The sequence below is a fragment of the Lissotriton vulgaris genome, chromosome 4_1 (assembly GCF_964263255.1).
Source record: "Lissotriton vulgaris chromosome 4_1, aLisVul1.2, whole genome shotgun sequence".
Taxonomy (NCBI): domain Eukaryota; kingdom Metazoa; phylum Chordata; class Amphibia; order Caudata; family Salamandridae; genus Lissotriton; species Lissotriton vulgaris.
This window is the reverse complement of record NC_141691.1, coordinates 2,052,545,760-2,052,564,959: the sequence shown is the minus strand read 5'-3', so window position 1 is coordinate 2,052,564,959 and position 19,200 is coordinate 2,052,545,760. Positions and strand designations below refer to the sequence as shown.

The window sequence follows — 19,200 nt, the reverse complement described above, 5'->3', positions numbered from 1 at the left end:
CAGAGGCAGTGTGGGAACAGGGAGGTAAAGGGCGTTAGGAACATTGCTGATGTTTGATACGGGATGAAAGAAGTACCACAGAAGCTGTTGGAAAGGAGTAAAGAAGACTGGCACGCAGGAGGGAGGCCAGAAGCTGAAATACGAGGCCAATACTTACAGAACCGGCGGCTCTGAAGTTAATATTCAGCTCTGCGTCGTGTGTCTGAAGCAGCCGAAACGAAGCAGAGACGTGGACATACAAGGAGGGATGCTTTTGTAAACAAATAAAAGTGACTGTTTAAAGATGGCAGCGTGCTCAGATGAACCTGACTTCTCTTCCACGGCGGCCATCTTGGAAAGGAATAGTTCACGCGAAAAGGAGAGGCCGACGCAGCAAACTCATCTACACCACTCCACTTTCTCGTGGCAATGTAGAGCCCTTGTATAATTCTAATCATTACTAAAATACCGTGTTTTGCCTGCAATACGGCCTTTACTCTCCAGTGTCCGTTAATGGGATAGTTAATGAAGCCAGTTCATAATACTTATATACATGCATAGATTTGGATAAAGAGGAGGCGATTTTAAAAACAATACAGAGAAATGTATTTTCTCTATTGTTATCCACCGAAGTGGGTGCAATATTAGGCTGGGTTGCGGTAAAACAAATCAATTTTCGCTTAAAAAAAACAGGCAACTCCTGCTTAACTGTGGGTATTGGCAAGTATACCTATAGTTGCTCATTATGCATGAAGGTGTAAAAAGCAACCGCCTTGGTGACCTAGGATATATTTAAACATTTTACTATGATTATGATTGCAGAAACAGTCTCTTTTGATCAATAAAACAGTCTGATTACTTCTCATGCGGGTGTGCAGGGTAATCGGAAATTCTTCATTCTGTTACTTCATTTTAGAATTGGCGAACATAAGCAAGTGAGGAAATAGCAACAGATACTCCTCTTTAAAGAGTCGTTTAGTTGAATTGCTTCTAGTAAACAATGAGTTTAAATATAAGTGCTGCTCGAATTGATAAATTATTTACTATAAAGCAAGGAAACATTCAATAAACAGGTGACACACAACTATATATCAGAATCTCTCTGAACTCAAAAGATGAAAACCTAATAAAGGACTTTTCAAAATCCTGCTGTGGATGATGGGGAACTAAATAACCCCCCAAAATGAATCCTCTTCCTCTCAGCTCACAAAAAATGCAATCTCAAAGATGCCTGGCTTAATGCTATACATACCAAGCACTGGCATAGCCAATAGGTCTCGCCTTTTGGACCCTATAAGTATTTAGTTATGCAGCAGAATATCCTTGGTTGCATTGCTAAACACTTATAAGGTCCCAAATGCGACACCTATTGGCTATGCCAATGCTTGTTTTTCAGGGTGTTTATGTGTTTCTTGCTTTAATACAGCTTCTAATACACACAGCCATTGAAAATGCAAATTAAACTAAAATATCATTGATCTAAAACGCCTACACAGTGATGGACTCTGGTAAGTACAACAGGACATGACATATGAAATATGGCTAATGGAGTGGTCAGTGGGGTTACACGTACATGTAGCATGGCAAGACACAGATCTACAAGCTATGTGCTGGATGATAAACACACCCAAGGCATGAGAGAAAGAATCATGAGAGAGTAGTACAGTCTCAAAAGATTGCAGCAATAAAATCAGGGTAAGTTTGTGATTGGTCGGAGGAAGCATAGCAACTCGCCGTGTACGACTCCAGGAAACCACACACCCTGGTAATGCTGGCTAGGAGGGCAAGAAGCACAAATGAGGAAAAGAAAAAAGTGAAAGAGGGGCCAATAAACAAGGAAAGGGAAAAAGAAGAATATAAGGAGGAAACAGTGGCTTTTTGGAACACGTTTTTATCTGCATTTCCATTCACAATATTAAGCAGCTCTCCAGATACTGCGGATCACTCTGAAGTTAGACACCTAGTTTGTTTTGCTTGGATGTTTACATTCTAAAAAGATGATGGACAAAAACACAGTACCTAAACAGAGGATTGTTTTTTTTTTTGGGGGGGGGGGGGGAGTGGCGCAGTGGCATGAGGGGGAGGAGCTGGTAGCCTCCAAGCACCCTAATCTGCAAGGATTATGGTCCCCGTCCGCCAGCGGTTGGCGTCTAACAGAAAATAAAAAAATAAAATAAAAGAAGGGGAACTGTGATGTTATGCACCATGGAGGGTGTTAGAACATGGGCTGGAGTCAAAGGCCTGGCTCAAAAACAACATTCTGTAACTTTCAGTCTTTCCCCTTCAAGTGACAAAATAATGCAACAAAATAATGCACAGGAATTCGCAGGGGAAGCACGCAAGCAGGCCTTCCTGCTCTGTGAAGCCTGCTTGTCACATAATGGCAATTGCAAACAAAACAGGTGATGGACAGAATGTGGATCAATGTCACACATTCACCCCAGTCCAAAGATCTGGGCCCAAATCCATCGTTTTTTGCACTCCACACCACCCTGGGTTAGACAATGGCGATATGCAAATCAGCTCTGACCCTGTGCCCCATGGGAACAGTCCAGTCCGAACTACAAAAGCCATGTCCTTCCCAGAACGGAATCAAGCATCCGTGGACCGGACCGGTTTCGAGGTAATACCTCTCATCAGCCCGGCTAGCTTGACTCCAGTAGTGTGGAGTGCCTGGGACCCACGTCTGAGCATCCCCAGCGCACTTAGGGCGGCAATTGCAAACAAAACCGGTGATGGACAGAATGTGGATCAATGTCACACATTCACCCCAGTCCAAAGATCTGGGCCCAAATCCATCGTTTTTTTGCACTCCACTCCACCCTTGGTTAGACAATGGCGATATGCAAATCAGCTCTGACCCTGTGCCCCATGGGAACAGTCCAGTCCGAACTACAAAAGCCATGTCTTTCCCAGAACGGAATCCAGCATCCGAGGACCGGACCGGTTTCGAGGTAACACCTCTCATCAGCCCAGCTAGCTTGACTCCTGTGCTGTGGAGTGCCTGGGACCCACGTCTGAGCATCCCCAGCGCACTTAGGGCGGCAATTGCAAACAAAACAGGTGACGGACAGAATGTGGATCAATGTCACACATTCACCCCAGTCCAAAGATCTGGGCCCAAATCTATCGTCTTTTTGCACTCCACTCCACCCTGGGTTAGACAATGGCAATATGCAAATCAGCTCTGACCCTGTGCCCCATGGGAACAGTCTAGTCCGAACTACAAAAGCCATGTCTTTCCCAGAACGGAATCAAGCATCCGAGGACCGGACCGGTTTCGAGGTAACACCTCTCATCAGCCCAGCTAGCTTGACTCCAGTGGTGTGGAGTGCCTGGGACCCACATCTGAGCATCCCCAGCGCACTTAGGGCGGCAATTGCAAACAAAACAGGTGATGGACAGAATGTGGATCAATGTCACACATTCAACCCAGTCCAAAGATCTGGGCCCAAATCCATCGTTTTTTTGCACTCCACGCCACCCTGGGTTAGACAATGGCGATATGCAAATCAGCTCTGACCCTGTGCCCCATGGGAACAGTCCAGTCCGAACTACAAAAGCCATGTCCTTCCCAGAACGGAATCAAGCATCCGAGGACCGAACCGGTTTCGAGGTAACACCTCTCATCAGCCCGGCTAGCTTGACTCCAGTGGTGTGGAGTGCCTGGGACCCACGTCTGAGCATCCCCAGCGCACTCGGATGCTTGATTCCGTGGAGTGCAAAAAAACGATGGATTTGGGCCCAGATCTTTGGACTGGGGTGAGTGTGGGTGACATTGATCCACATTCGGTCCATCACCTGTTTTGTTTGCAATTGCCATTATGTGACAAGCAGGCTTCACAGAGCAGGAAGGCCTGCTTGCGTGCTTCCCCTGCGAATTCCTGTGCATTATTTTGTTGCATTATTTTGTCACCTGAAGGGGAAAGACTGAAAGTTACAGAATGTTGTTTTTGAGCCAGGCCTTTTTTTGTGACAGTCAGTGGCGGTGTGCGAGTGAGTGGGTGGGAGGAGGCGGGGGTGGGCGAGCCGCAGATCAAGAGACTGGCCTCAGCGCTTTGCTAGACCTCAGCATGACAAGATTTCTGATGAGATTAGCATCTCTGCTCTCAAACGGCGGAAAAGGAAAGAAGTGAGAAACCGGAGGCTTGAGAGCAAAATGGAAGCAGTGCTTTTCTCATGCAAATGCAGGTAAAGTCGGGGGTGGCGGGAACACGGCTTAGTGCAAGCTGCACACACCTGGGGGTGCAGGGGGAGAAGTAGCTGCTTTTAAGAAAGCGGTTATGTTCCTTACATATTACAAACAAGCAATTCGAGCACTAGGGAAACAAGCATTAGCCGCGCTGGATTTTTGTTCAATAATGTAAACCAAAAACTTAAAATCCTGTGCTTGCAGTAAAGGCAGACAGGACTGTTAGGAGGAGCGTTTTGAGAGTTTGCAACAAGGTGGTATCCCTGAAAGGTTGCTGTGGTTGGGGCAGAGCCTGTCGGGGAAAGCACTCGTACGTGAAAGCTGTAATCACGCCATATGGCGCCTCTACTCAAGCGCGCGCCCGCTCACATGCACTGCAAGCTGCAGCCGGTAGCATTTTTTGGGTAGCATTTCTTGAAGCCATTCTTGCTTAAGGTCTGGACAGACCAGCGCAAGCACATGTGTCTAGAGACACATGTGTCTAGAGATCACCTGTTTAAAAGACTCCCTCGAGCCGCTTTGAGCTGACGAGCCTGTGGAGAGGCACCTGCCTCCTGGAGAGGTACTGTGACCCAAGAAAACTTTGGCAGCCTGCTCACCAACCCCAAATATTTTTATGCCTAATCTCTACTGATGACGGATAATAATCCAGAAACACGTGTTTATAGATGACCAGCATTGATCTGCACCAACCTGGTGAAACACTCGAAAGAACTTTTGTGCAAGTACACACGCTTGATAAACTGCATCCACCATAATGCTTAGGGGCGAACCCGCTGGGAGGTGAAGCATTGTGATCCCATATTTGCTTCCTGTTTAAAAGGCTCCCTCGAGCCGCTTTGAGCTGATGAGCTCATGGAGAGGCACCTGCGCACAAGGAGAGGTACTGTGACCCGAGAAAACTTTGGCAGCCTGCTCAGCAACCCCAAATATTTGTATGCCTAATCTCTACTGATGACGGATAATAATCCAGAAACACGTGTTTAGAGATGGCCAGCATTGATCTGCACCAACCTGGTGAAACACTTGAAAGAACTTTTGCGCAAGTACACACGCTTGATGAACTGCATCCACCATAATCCTTAGGGGCGAACCCGCTGGGAGGTGAAGCATTGTGATCCCACATTTGCTTCCTATTTAAAAGGCTCCCTCGAGCCGCTTTGAGCTGACGAGCTCATGGAGAGGCACCTGCACACCTGGAGAGGTACTGTGACCTGAGAAAACTTTGGCAGCCTGCTCAGCAACCCCAAATATTTTTAGGCCTAATCTCTACTGAGGACGGATAAAAATCCAGAAACACGTGTTTAGAGATGGCCAGCATTGATTTGCACCAACCTGGTGAAACACTCGAAAGAACTTTTGTGCAAGTACACACGCTTGATGAACTGCATCCACCATAATGTTTAGGTGCGAAGCCGCTGGGAGGTGAAGCAGTGTGATCCCACATGTGTTTCCTATCTCCTGCTTCTCATCCTTCTCTTAAGCCTCATGGACAATCCCAGATTAGCACTCCATCTGGGCTTGTTTCTGACAGATATTCACTTTTATTATTTTTCTTTCTGCACACCTCTTTTAATTCTCCAATTAATACACTATGCTATTTTCGCACTGTGCCTTTTTCAGACTTATTGTAATTTTGCTTTTTAATCAGTTCTGTTGGTCCATCTTCCTACAAGGAGAAACACAAAGCTGCCGCCCTTTCTTTTCTGAGCTTAGTCTCTGCTTTATAAAACTCTAAATATATATTAATGTCTATAAATATGTGGGTACATAGAATATACCTTTGTAATCTTGCGAAGGATTTGTGGCAGTCCTGCCAAGTGTCATCCATCAGGCGTGACTCTAGCGCATTTCAGTGTGGTACTCCGCATTACCGCTCTTAAATGCATTGTCACGCATAATGCATAGTGTCTCTCAGCTGTACTGAAGTGCTGCCTGGCTGTTAAAACTGTGTGGTAGCGTACCGTGCCCCGTTTCTCTGGCTCGTGCAGGCTTGCAGTTGAGGCTGCTAGCAGCGTGAAGGTTCACACTCACACTGCTACAATGTATGGCTGATGAATCCCCGCAGAGCGTCCGGCGCAATCAGGTTGTGTGCTTCTGTCCGGCGGGCGCCGTAGGGGGACACCACATCCTGCTGCCAGAGCAGGTCTGGGATGTTGTGGAGAAAAGCGTATGCAGCAGCTGGCTAGTGGTTTGCGGGTGGCTCCGCAAATTAATTTAGTTATGGCGTTTGCAAAGTTGAGCTGTGTGCTGCAGGCAGCTTGCACCAGCCCCGCCCATGCTGGCGCATGCTGTGTCGCAGTTTTGTTTACCCCCAAATCATTAATGCCGGAGCCCAACCGAGGGAGTCGGAGAGGACAGGAGTTTGTAATCCAGTTGCAGCAGCTGCCAGGACTGTGCCCACATGTATTCAAGACAGAGGTCTGGTCTAACGGGGCCCTGTCTTCACGGAGGTATGTAGGACAGGAATAACTTCATGTCTTTTGGGCCTGGTGGGAACACCGATATTTTCAGTGGTGCTTGTGCTAACAGCGTCGCTGATATCAAACTCTTTCTGCTGCGCATTATGCCGTCTGATTCCTGTATTTTGCTGAACATCCACGTGCCCTTGCGTATCCATGAGTCTTTACTTCATGCCTTGGTAGAGCTTGAGCTTCTGAAGGGGCAGAGGTCTTAGGTATATGCATTCATGTTATGGTGTTGATTGTATTAGAAAATTAATAATCCAATAACGTTTTAGCGCAGCCTGAGACTGCAAATTACATAGAACTACGAGCTGGGCTCAGCTGAACTGACTGTATTGTCTGTCATCAGGAAAGCCCTATAATTACTTTTTTCTGTTTCTCTTGGCCTGCCGAACCAGTGTTTGTATTCTCCTGAAATTGGCCCCTTTTAATAATGAAGTGTTGAATTTGTTAATTCTATTCCAGACCATTCTTGAAATCTGTACGCCTTCTTTCTCATGCCATTTATCTCAAGCTTTTTCGTACAAATTTACAGTCTTATATTTATAAAAAATGTTTACCCAACTACTTATTCGTCTCTGTGTAGTTGTTTCTAGTAAAGCCTCACTAAGTTCTAATCTTGACGAATCAATGTTTTCTATAAGATGCCTTATTTGAATAAAAGACCATTTACGTATATCTTTAGAATGACTCAGGCCACATTCTATCTCCGGCCATTTTTAACAAATGTCAGAGCCAATGAGAATCTCCCACATAACTATATATCCATTTATGCAGTTTTAATGAACTACTTACTTACCTTCGGTAACGTTTTATCTGTAAGAAACATTAGTTAGTTATAGATTCCTTACCTTAGGAGTACAAGTATGCATCAGAAGGTGGCGTTGGTCGGCTCTGCGTCAGTCGTTGGCATTGTCCTACTGAGATGACGTCGTGTTAGCTACTTAGACGCGGCCCTCGTGCGCTGACGTCAGTTCTGTACAAGACTTTCAGTGCCAGAAACGCAGAGCCCTGCAAGACACTGACCACTGTTGCACCAAACTAGGGCCCTGAAAGGATTTCTTTAAACCTAGAAATCAGTTCGCGGAAAGGGGAGGATGGGTGGGAAGGTAAGGAATCTATAATTAACTAATATTTCTTACAGATATATGGTTAAGTAACTTGTTCATCTGAAAGAAATACGTTAGTTATAGATTCCTTACCTTAGAATAGATACCCCAGCAATACCAACCCCAGAGGTGGGTCTGCGAACCAAGAATACACCAGAAAGTCCTGGAGAACAGAACGGCCAAAGAAGCCATCTCTCCGGACTTGACTGTCAAGACAGTAGTGTTTCGTAATAGTGTGCAAAGAAGCCCACGTAGGTGCCTGATAAATGTCATTAAGAGGAACACCTTGTCCCAGAGAAGTGGTTGCTGCAGTCGCCCTGGTGGAATGGGCACGCATTCCGACTGGAGGCACCTTCTTTGCCAAAGAATAACAGGCTTTGATACACAAAACGACCCATTGGGAGTTAGCTTGTGTACGGCCCGACCTTTCTTGGTGCCCACATACCCAAGAAAGAGCTGGTCATCCACGGGAACTGTTTGGTGCGATCCAGATAAAAGGAAAGCTCACATTTTTGGTCCAGACGGTGGAGCCTTACTTCCTCTTTCGAAGGATGCGGAGGCAGAAAGAAGGTGGGAAAATTGAAGTTCTGCTCGATGTGAAAGGCTGTGACAACCTTGGGCAGGAAGGATGGACGAGTCCTGAGAACTACCTTGTCTGGATGGACAGACAGGAAAGGAGGCTTAGATGAAAGAGCCTGGAGCTCACTCACTCTTCTGGAAGATGTGATGGCAACCAGTAATGTAGTTTTAAGAGTTAAAAGCCTGAAAGGACAGGTATATGGTGGCTCAAAGGGAGCGCATAATAAATAAGTTAAAACCAGATTCAAGTCCCACTGGGGCATACCGAAAGAAATAAGAGGAAAGAGATGAGTTATGCCTTTCAAGAAACGATTGACAACCGGGGACTTGAAAAGGCTGATCTAGAAGGCGAAGGAAGGCAGAAATGGCCTGCTGGGCCAGAGAAAGGAGGAACAAGAGAACCTCAAAAAGAGGGGCGGAGAGAGTATCCACAGCCTTTGCTGTGCACCATGCCACAAATTTTTTCCACTGACAGGCGTATACTGCCTTAGTGGAGGGACGCCTGGCTGCCAAGATAACATCGCAGACTTCGGGAGGCAGGTCAAATTACGTCAACTGCCACCGCTCAATCTACACGCAAGGAGGTGGAGGCTGGACAGGTTTGGTGGAGGACCGTCCCCTGCTGCTGTGACAGCAGATCCTCCCGAAGAGGCAGATGGGTCGGAGGATCTGTGGCCATCTTGAGCAGCTCTGGATACCAGACTCATCGTGCCCAATCCGGAGCCACAAGGATGACTTAGGCCCGGTTGCGCCTGATCTTCTTCAGCACTCTGGGCAGAAGTGGTATAGGCGGAAAGGCGTACAACAGACCGCAACTCCACTCGTGATGAAAAGCGTCGCCTAGCGAGTGCCGCCTTGGAAATTCCAACACACAGAATTGCTGAAATTGTGCGTTCTCCGAGTGAAGACGCCATTCGTGATCTATCATGCAACTGTGAGTTTGTCGGCACTGGCGATTAGTGAACCTGCCATGTGTTGAACAACCAGAGATATGCCCTGATGGGCCTCCTGACATAGGGTTCACGACCCCACCCCGCCGTGTTTGTTGCAGTACCACACAGTGGTGGTGTTGTTCGCGAACACCTGCACTACTCTTCCCCGGACAGAGGGAAGGAATGCTTTGAGGGCAAGGCGAATCACCCAAAGCTCCAGAAGGTTGATATGTAGCCCGGACTCCGCCGCAGACCAGAAGCATCTGACTTCCACCTCCCCCATGTGGTCGCCCCATCCTAGATGGGATGTGTCCGTCACCACTGTGTGTTCTGGATGGGTAAGGGAGAGGGATCTGCCGTTGACCCAATTCTGGCTCGTGAGCCACCATTGTAATTGTCGTGCAGTGCCCTCCGAGATCTGGACACAATCGGACAGATTCCCCTGATGCTGCGCCCACTGGATCTTCATGTCCCACTGCAGAGCCCGCATATGCCACCTCGCATGATCGACCAGCAGGATGAAGGAGGCCATGAGGCTCAGCAGCCTCAGGGTCATTTTGACTGAAACCCGGGATACAGGCTAAAAGATCAGAATCATAGCCTGAATATCCCAGACTTGCTGTTCGGAAGGATAGACCGAAACCACATTGTGTCCAAAACCGCTCCCATGAAGAGGAGCTTCTAAGAGGGAACCAGGTGTGACTTCGGCACACTGATGAAGAACCCCAGCGAATGCAGGAGGTCGGCTGTAGTCTGGAGGTGAGAGATGACTGCCCGCCTTCAACAGCTAGTCGTCGAGATAGGGGAAGACTGAAACCTCTGATCTGCGCAGATGAGCTGCGACCACCGCCATCACTTTCGTGAACACCCGAGGGGCGCTGGTAAGGCCAAAGGAGAGCACGGTAAATTGAAAATGCTCATGGCCTACTGTGAACCGCAGGTAATGCCAGTGGGACTTGCAGGATGAGGACGTGAAAATAAGCGTCCTGCAACTCCAACGCTACCATCCAGTCTTCTGGGTCGAGGGCAGACAAGACCTGAGCAGGCAGCAATATCTTGAACTTCTCGTTGGGGAGGAAGCAGTTGACGTTCCTGAGATCCAAGATAGGACGCAGGCCCTTGTCCTTCTTGGGGACCTGAAAGTAGTGGGAATAACAACCACAACCTACTTCTGGGACAGGAATGCGCTCAATGGCTCCCTTGGCCAAGAGAGCTTCCTGCTGGAGAAGAGCCAGGTAATCCTCCGACATGCAGTGGTATTGTGGTGGCATGGCTGAAGGGGTAGCCTCGAAGGGGAGGGAGTAACCCCTTTGGACTATCTGCAAAACCCACCTGTCTGATGTGATGGTGCGCCATTGGGTGAGGTGATGGCGAATCCTGCCGCCCACTGGCCTTTGATGGGCCTGAAAAGTCTGACTAGGAAGGTTTGGAGGCTAATGCAGATGGGGGGGGGGGGTTGGTGGACTGGCCCACCTGCTGGACCCCGTAACCACTACGGTTGTTCCCACGTCCCCGCTCGCACAAAGGTTGGATAACTTGCTGCTGCCTGTGGCTCTGGGCGGGACGTAGCGAGGCACCCCTTCCATAGCCACGAAAGGGGCAAAAAGCAGACTGCCGAGGGCAGCTGGAGAGGCCCAAGGACTTGGCCGTAGCCCATGAGTCCTTGAAATGCTCTAATGGGTTGTCTGCAATTTTATGACCCAACAACTACTGCCTAAACCACGACTTACTCAATAACGAAAGCTTAACAACGAACTGTATTTAACCACTACTTCTTAAACAACTACATCCTAAACAACGATATTAATTAGCTTAAAATGCCCATTACCAATTAATGCAATTTTGTTCTTTTTATTAAATACGTTACAAACTGTGTTATTCTGAGTGCACAATAATGCAGAGTGAAGCAAAATAAAATCTTTATTTTTTAAAGCGAGGACTGCGTAAATAACCATTTTTTACATCCAAAAGACATACTTGACAATACATAAAAAGAGTAGAAAGGTGCGTTAAAACACACTGCACCACTTTATTTTTAGTTCATCATCTTTTTTAATACAGCTGACTGCAATGTAGACTAAAATGCCGGAATAACGAATTAGAAATGTTATAGAAAAGCGCTTTGTTAAACATCTTTAATAATCACATATACACTCATAGAAGAATATTATTTTAAAAAACAATTGCAAAACATATTTTCAATTAAAATATAATCTAGAACATTCAGGTACATTTAAAAAATAGACATCCACCATTGTAGAATCAATAATGTTAAATACAGACTTGTTTTCCTCACGGTGATGATTGGCGTTATGCTATGTCACTGGCCAATCAAAATGCAGAATAGGTGAAGGGGACGTCCTTATCATTCTTCCCGGATATCGTTGTTCCAATCAAGGTGAATGTGTCCTGGAAATGAAGATGACGTGCCTAACATTCTTCGTGGTTCCAATCTTCCTTGTTCCAGTCGTCGTGGTTCCATACTTCGTGGTTCGTTATTAAGACTTTGTGGTAAACGCAAGTCGTTGTTCATACTTCGTTGTACAGGATGTTTCCCGTTGTCTGCTTTGTCGCTGAAAAGGTGATGGCTATCAAAGTGCATGTCCATGAGGGTATTCTGGACATCCCCAGAAAAGCCAGTCGATCTCATCCAGGCATAGCGTCGAAGAGCTACCGACGTGGAAATCATGCTGCCCAGAGAGTCGACAGTATACAGCCCCCAATGGATGGTAAACTTCGCTGCATCCCTCCCAGCTGTAATAGCCTGGGAGAGCACTGTCTGGGCCTCTTCCAGACACTGAGGCAGCACCTGCGCAACCGAGTCCCACCCAGAGTGGTAGTAACAGCCCAATAGATATGCAGTATTTACCGACCACAGTCCCACACTAGCGGAAGAGAAAATCTTCTTCCCAAGGTGATCCAGCTTCTTGGATTCCCTTTCAGGAGAAGCAGTAGGGAATGTGCTCTTGGTAGTAGAGGCTTGGGTCACCAAGCTCTCGGGGGTGGGGTGTTGGGAGAGGAAAGTGGGGTCGCCCGGAGCCGAGCAGTGGCGTTGGGCAATCATCCTGTCCACGGGAGCCCCAGTGTTGGGCCTGGACCAGGTGTCCAAAAGGACGTCGGTAAGGGCCTCATTGAATGGAAGCGGAGGCACGAAGAGCTCGCAGCCGGCTGAAGCACCTCTGTCAGGAGGTTAGTCCTGACTGCCACTGTAGGGAGTTCGAGGTTGAGAGCCTTGGCCGCCCACTCAACACCACTGCATATAACGCTCCCTCCTCCGTAACTACGGTAGGAGGAGACAACATGCCAAGGTCAGGGGAGGTGTCCAGACCACTGGCATCCCCCAGTTCCTCTCTCCAGTCCTGTTCACTGTCCAACTGGTCAGTCAGAGGGTTACCTGACCCCTCCCAGGCCTCCACCTCATCCTCTGGGTACCGATCTGACCAACAAGGGACCCCAGTTGTGAACAGGGGCACAAGGACCTCACTCAGCACTGGATCCGGCACCGGGCAACGCCTGTCCGACTCAGGATGGAGGGCAGGTTCGACACCGGTTGGGGGGCCGACCGGCATCGAATGTGGTAGTGGTGCCGGAGGAAGCGGCACCTGTGGAGGGGTAACCATGTCAACTGGAGGGGCCCGTGTTGCCGGGGCCGGAACTGTCTGCGGAGAAGGCCTAGGCCCCCCCAACCGAGGCTGCGGGGCTCGAAGGCGCACCAGCGGGTTCAGGCCACCCAAAGATGGCATGCATTACCGCGTTGAACATACAAAGCTGGGTGGGAGTTGCTCCGGGTCCCAGGCAGGGAGGGAAACGCGGAGTCGACTCTTCGGGCTCCGCACACGGAGCCGTGGGAAGGGCACCACCTACATACCTCGGTCGACCAACAAGGAGAAGTCGAAGAGCGATGATGCTTCTTCGACTTCTTCTTATGCTTCGACTTACCGACCCAGAGTACGAAGACTTCGATGACTTGGACGAATGGAGATGGCTCCGTGACCAGTCCCTTGACCTCCCTCCCGACCGAGCCTCAAACGGCGAGAAGCTAACTGCCAGCACTCAAGCAGCTTTCTAGACTGCTCCCACAAAGCCTTCGGCGCCATCGACCGGCAGTCGGAGCACGACTTGGGGTCATGGTCGCACTCAGGCAAAAGAGGCGCGCGCGGTGCAAATCCGTCACTGACATCAATCGGTTACAGGAACTGCATGCCTTGAAGCCAGGCATCCCTCGTGCACCAGGAGTTGATGGACTCAAATAAGAAGTTGCCAAAAGTCAAGAAAAAATCACTCAAAAAGTGACAGGAGGTACCGCTCTTTCCGGATCTGCGCTGGCTGGAGTGGAGAGGGCGGCGTCTAAGTAGCTACCGCGACATCATCTCAGTGACATGACGCCAATGACGGACGCGGAGCCAACTCATGCCACCTTCCGAAGCGCAGAGGTACTGCTGAGAGAAAAACTTTCTGGATCCAGTCTGACACCTGAGGGTAATTCTAAGGTAAGGAATCTATTGATAACGTGTTTCAGATATTTTTGTTTCCTATGATCCTGCAGATTATATTTTTCATCTTCAACATGCCATCATATTCTTAACCTCCAGTATAATGATTACCGGGACCTGTTTTTAATTGTATTTTCAGCTTTGTACTTTAGGCATCACAACCAATGATTCTGGTACTATATATAGGAAAAACAAGAGCATGACAGCATTTTTGAGTTCAATGAAGTCAATCAATCAATCAGGGGTTGGTAAAGGGTGCTACTCACCCGTGAGGGTCTCAAGGCGCTGGAAGAGGGAACGGTAGGGCTGCTCCGGTCAGTCGAAAAGCCCGGTCTTGAGAGCTCGTCTGAAGACGAGCGTCTTATTTCTACTTGGAGAGTGTTCCATACTGTGGCTGCGGTGTAGGAGAAAGCTCTCCCTCCGGCTCTGCTTCGGTGGATGCGGGGGACCTCTGCCAGGGCGAGGTTGGCTGAATGGAGGTTCCTTTTGGGTGCGTGGAAGCTCATTCGGTTGTTGAGGTATTTGGGTCTGATGTTGTTCAGGGATTTGTAGGCGTGCATGAGTAGTTTGTAGGTGACCCTCTTCTCAATTGGGAGCCAGTGGAGTTCTCGCAGGTGTGGAGTCATGTGTTCGTGGCAGGGTATCCGTTGTATGAGCCCGCCGGCCGCGTTTTGGATGGTTTGGATTTTGCGTAGTAGGGATTTGTTGATTCCAGTGTAGAGGGAATTGCCGTAGTCGAGCCTGCTGGTGATGAGTGCATGGGTGACGGTCTTTCTGCAGACTGGGGGGATCCATTTGAAGGTCTTAGGTAGGATCCGGAGGCAGTTGAAACTGGGGGAGGAGATAGCGTTGATTTGGTGGTTCATGGAGAAGAAGGAGTCAAGGATTATGCCGAGGTTCCGAGCGTAGTCCTTCTGGGTGGGTGGGGGAGGCCACCAGGAGTCGTTCCAGGCAGAGGGGCGGGGTCCGAAGATGAGAACCTTGGTCTTTTTGGAGTTGAGTTTGAGGCAGTGTCCTTCATCCAGGTGTCCACGTTTCTCATTCCTTCTTGGAAGATGAGTCTGGTGTCTTCTGGGTTGATGGTGAGGGAGAGGATGAGCTGGGTGTCATCAGCGTAGGACATGATGCTAAGTCCGTGCTGTCTGACGATGGTGGTGATGTGGGCCATGTAGATGTTGAATAGGGTCGGGCTCAAAGAAGATCCTTGGGGGACTCCACAGATGATGTCAGAGAGGGAAGGGGGGAGCCTGACCCTCTGTGTTCTGTTGGAGAGAAACGATCGTATCGAGTTGAAGGCTTCTCCATGAATTCCCGCGTTGTGGAGCCTGGTGGTTAGTGTGCGGTGTGAGACAGTGTCGAAAGCTGCGGAGAGGTCCAGGAGGATGAGGGCTGCGGTGTGGCGCTGGTCGAGCAGCATACGGATGTCGTCGGTGGCAGCAATCAGGGCTTTCTCAGTGCTGTGGTTGCTGCGGAAATTGGATTGGGAGGGCTCCAGTATGTAGTTATCTTCGATGAAGGTTGTCAGCTGGGTGTTCACGAGCCTTTCTGTGACTTTGGCAGCGAAGAGGAGGAGGGAGATGGGTCAGTAGTTCTTGAGGTTGGTTGGGTCGGCCGATGGTTTTTTGAGGAGGGCTTCACTTCCGCGCGTTTCCAGTCCATGGGGCAGTGCCCAAGGCCAGGGAGGAGTTGATGGTGTGGGCTAGCTCAGGAGCGATGGCAGTGGAGGTCTCTGTGGAAGATGTGCGGGGGCAGGGATCCGTGGGGGCTCCTGAGTGAGTTTTCTTCATGGTGGTGGCAATAAGTTTGACGTAGTGATAGTTTGTTTGGCGGTAGTGGTGGTCGTGGGGGTGAAAGCATTCATTGGTTCGTTGAAGTTGTCGTAAAGGGTTATGATCTTCTGGTGGAAGTAGGTGCTGAGCTTGTAGCAGAGATCTTGGGAGGGTGTGATGTCAATGGCTTTGCATGAGGGTTTGGTGAGATGCTTGATGACGTTGAAGAGTTCGCTGGTGTTGGCTGCGTTCGCGTTGATTTTTTCTCTGATGAAGGTTCTTTTGGTGTCCCTTATCAGCTGGGGATAGTTCTTCATGGCGATCTTGTGGTTAGTGTGGGCTTCAGTGGTCTTCTGGTTCCTGCATGTTTCTGAGGCGCCTGCAGGCGCGTCTGACCTCTAGGAGTTCGGTGGTGAACCAGGCAGCTTTTGCAGGGCGTTTAGTGTTTGTCTGCCGGAGAGCGGCTAGTTTATCGGCGCAGCTGGCAATCCACCGGTGAAGTTCCTTGGCAGCGGCGTCGGGGTCGGTGGTGGCTGAGGGGGGGTCGTGGAGGAGGGTGGCGTTAAGGAGGTCTGCGGCGATCTTACTCCAGTTCCGTCGAGGCGGGCGCGGGCTTGTTTGCGTGCAGTACTAGAATGAAGGAAAGGACACAATACAGCACATTTGACATAATACATTGCATAAAATGATTTGGCATTACAAGCTGTAGTAGAGCAGGCCCCATCCACCATATTGCGTGCTGAATTTAGTAACTGTGTTTTCTTGAGGCCATATAGAAACTGACCCTGAACCAAGTTCCAGGTCAGTTGCCTTACCCAACAAGCAGTACCATTCCTAATCTGCAGGTTACGCATCAGCTGCTATTTCATCCTCATTAGCCATATCTGCAGAGTGCAAAGTTATATATATATATGGTACGATCCCCAGATGTTTCAGGGTCTGACTTGAGAGGCATCAGTAAACTATAAAGTAGATTTTCCTAGCTTTAGTGAAGGAAAGTCTGGATTTTATTAAAGACGCAGAGGCAAGTATTGTGCTGTCTTTCCCGGCTCTAATTTCAACAGCAGCCAGGATACAACAAGAACACTACATTGCCTACAATACCCTGAAAAAAGAACCACAAAATGAAGTCATAAAAGATCAAATAATAGCCAGTCATTTAGTATAATAATAATCTTAAATGCGAAAAACAAGCCCTCTTTTCTTGCAGTTCAGGATATTGAAACAGAAATAATAAGTATGATAGTATCATCGCGGCTCTGACGCATAATTACTGGATCACTGACGGGCTATCGAAGGACAGAATATCGAGCTACAGGAATGTCGAGTCTACAATATCAATGGACAGAATATCAGCAGCCTATCTCTACAATGGTAAGTACAAAAATATGGAAACCAAAATATCGTTTAGAATATCGTTGTTTAAAATATTGTTTTTTAAAATGTCTTACAAATAATATAAAAATCATTAAATAATAAATATAATTAATAAAAACAGTAAGAATTCTTTAAAAATGTTAAAAACTACTGTTAATAATAAATGTAATATAATTCAAAAAATTAAATATAGATTAACTTAATACTAATAAATAATCATTTTATTTAATTATAAAATGTTAGAAACATAAGAAGTTATAAATACATGGCTGTTGATTTTATCCTGAATAAATTGCTGGATGTTAAAACTGTGGTCGTGGAGCTTCATTCAAAAGGGCAAACTTTGTGATTCATATATATATATATATATATATATATATATATATAACCTGTAATATAAATATAAAAATACTATATATATATATATATATATATATATATATATATATATATATATATGTAATACATTTAAATATTAAAATTAATATGTATTTAGAAAAATTGTTTACACTACATTAACTATAAAAGTAGGGAAATGTTGGATATCGTAGGGGATAACATTACTATTCCCACTACAGAATATGCAACAGTAGAGAAAGTGTTGGATAGCTGAGGGGAATAATTTACTATTCCACTCCAGTGAGTCCAACAGGAGGGAAAGTGTTGCATAGCGGGTGGTTAAAAATTACTATTCCCACTCCAGTGAATGCAACAGTAGAGAAAGTGTTGGATAGTGGGTGAATAAAAATTACTATACCCACTCCAGTGAGTGCAATAGTAGGGAAAGTGTTGGATAGCGGGTGGGAATAATTTGCTATTCCCACTCCACCAAGTGTAACAGTTGGGAAAGTGTCGGATAGCAGAGAGGAATAATTTACTATTCCCACTCCAGTGAGCGCAACAGTAGGGAAAGTGTTGGATAGCGGGTGGGAATAATTTACTATTCCCACTCCACCTAGTGTAACAGTAGGGAAAGTGTTGGATAGCGGAGGGGAATAATTTACTATTCCCACTCCAGTGAGTGCAACAGTAGGGAAAATGTTGGATAGAGGGTGGGTAAAAATTACTATATACCCACTCCATCTAGTGCAAAAGTAGGAAAAGTGTTGGATAGAGGGTATGTAAAAATTACTATTCCCACTCCAGTGAGTGCAACAATAGGGAAAGTGTTGGATAGCGGGTGGGTAAAAATTACTATTCCCACTCCAGCGAGTGCAACAATAGGGAAATTGTTGATTAGCGGGTGGGAATAATTTACTATTCCCACTCCACCAAGTGTAACAGTAGGGAAATTGGTGGACGCTGAGGGGAATAATTTAGTATTCCCACTCCTGAAAAATAATTACCATTAATTAACAAATAATTAATTTTTCAAAAAGTACAAAAATATGGAAACCAAAATATCGTTTAGAATATCGTTGTTTAAAATATTGTTTTTTAAAATGTCTTACAAATAATATAAAAATCATTAAATAATAAATATAATTAATAAAAACAGTAAGAATTCTTTAAAAATGTTAAAAACTACTGTTAATAATAAATGTAATATAATTCAAAAAATTAAATATAGATTAACTTAATACTAATAAATAATCATTTTATTTAATTATAAAATGTTAGAAACATAAGAAGTTATAAATACATATATATATATATATATATATATATATATATATATATATATATATATATATATATATGAATCACAAAGTTTGCCCTTTTGAATGAAGCTCCACAGCCACAGTTTTAACATCCAGCAATTTATTCAGGATAAAATCAACAGCCTGCTGATCAAAACAATGTCCTCTCCAAGTAAACGCCAGACGCGTTTCGTGCTTGTGAGCACTTGGTCGCGGGCTGGATTTATGAGCAGTCCCACAGTCAATTACCTGGCACCTGTGTACGAGTGACGCTGGCCTCAGTGGGCGTGACAACAAGCAATGACTGTTGGTCTTCGTAGTGCCAGTACTTTGGAGGGTCACAGAAGCATGGATAAGGACATCACATGGCAGCCTTGCAAATCTAAGACTTTGTTTTCACCCCACTTGGGTTCTATTGGTTGTTCACTTTGCACCCCACGAGCCACTCACTGGAGTTATACAATCCTGGCACTACGAAGACCAGCAGTCATTGCTTGTTGTCACGCCCACTGAGGCCAGCGTCACTCGAACACAGGTGCCAGGTAATTGACTGTGGGACTGCTCATAAATCCAGCCCGTGACCAAGTGCTCACAAGCACGAAACGCTTCGGGCGTTTACTTGGAGAGGACATTGTTTTGATCAGCAGGCTGTTGATTTTATCCTG

At 46.8% G+C, this 19,200-nt stretch overlaps 1 protein-coding gene across 1 annotated transcript in view; it reads right to left on the bottom strand.

The window, feature by feature from the left end:
* The window catches only part of LOC147724947 (uncharacterized), a 110,418-nt gene extending 110,107 nt beyond the window's left edge, over positions 1-311 (bottom strand). Inside the window, exon 1 of the mRNA XM_086966437.1 lies at positions 158-311. The gene's annotated coding sequence lies outside the window, so the exon portion shown is untranslated. The remainder of the gene's footprint in view (positions 1-157) is intronic.
* Between the last annotated feature and the right edge of the window lie 18,889 nt (positions 312-19,200).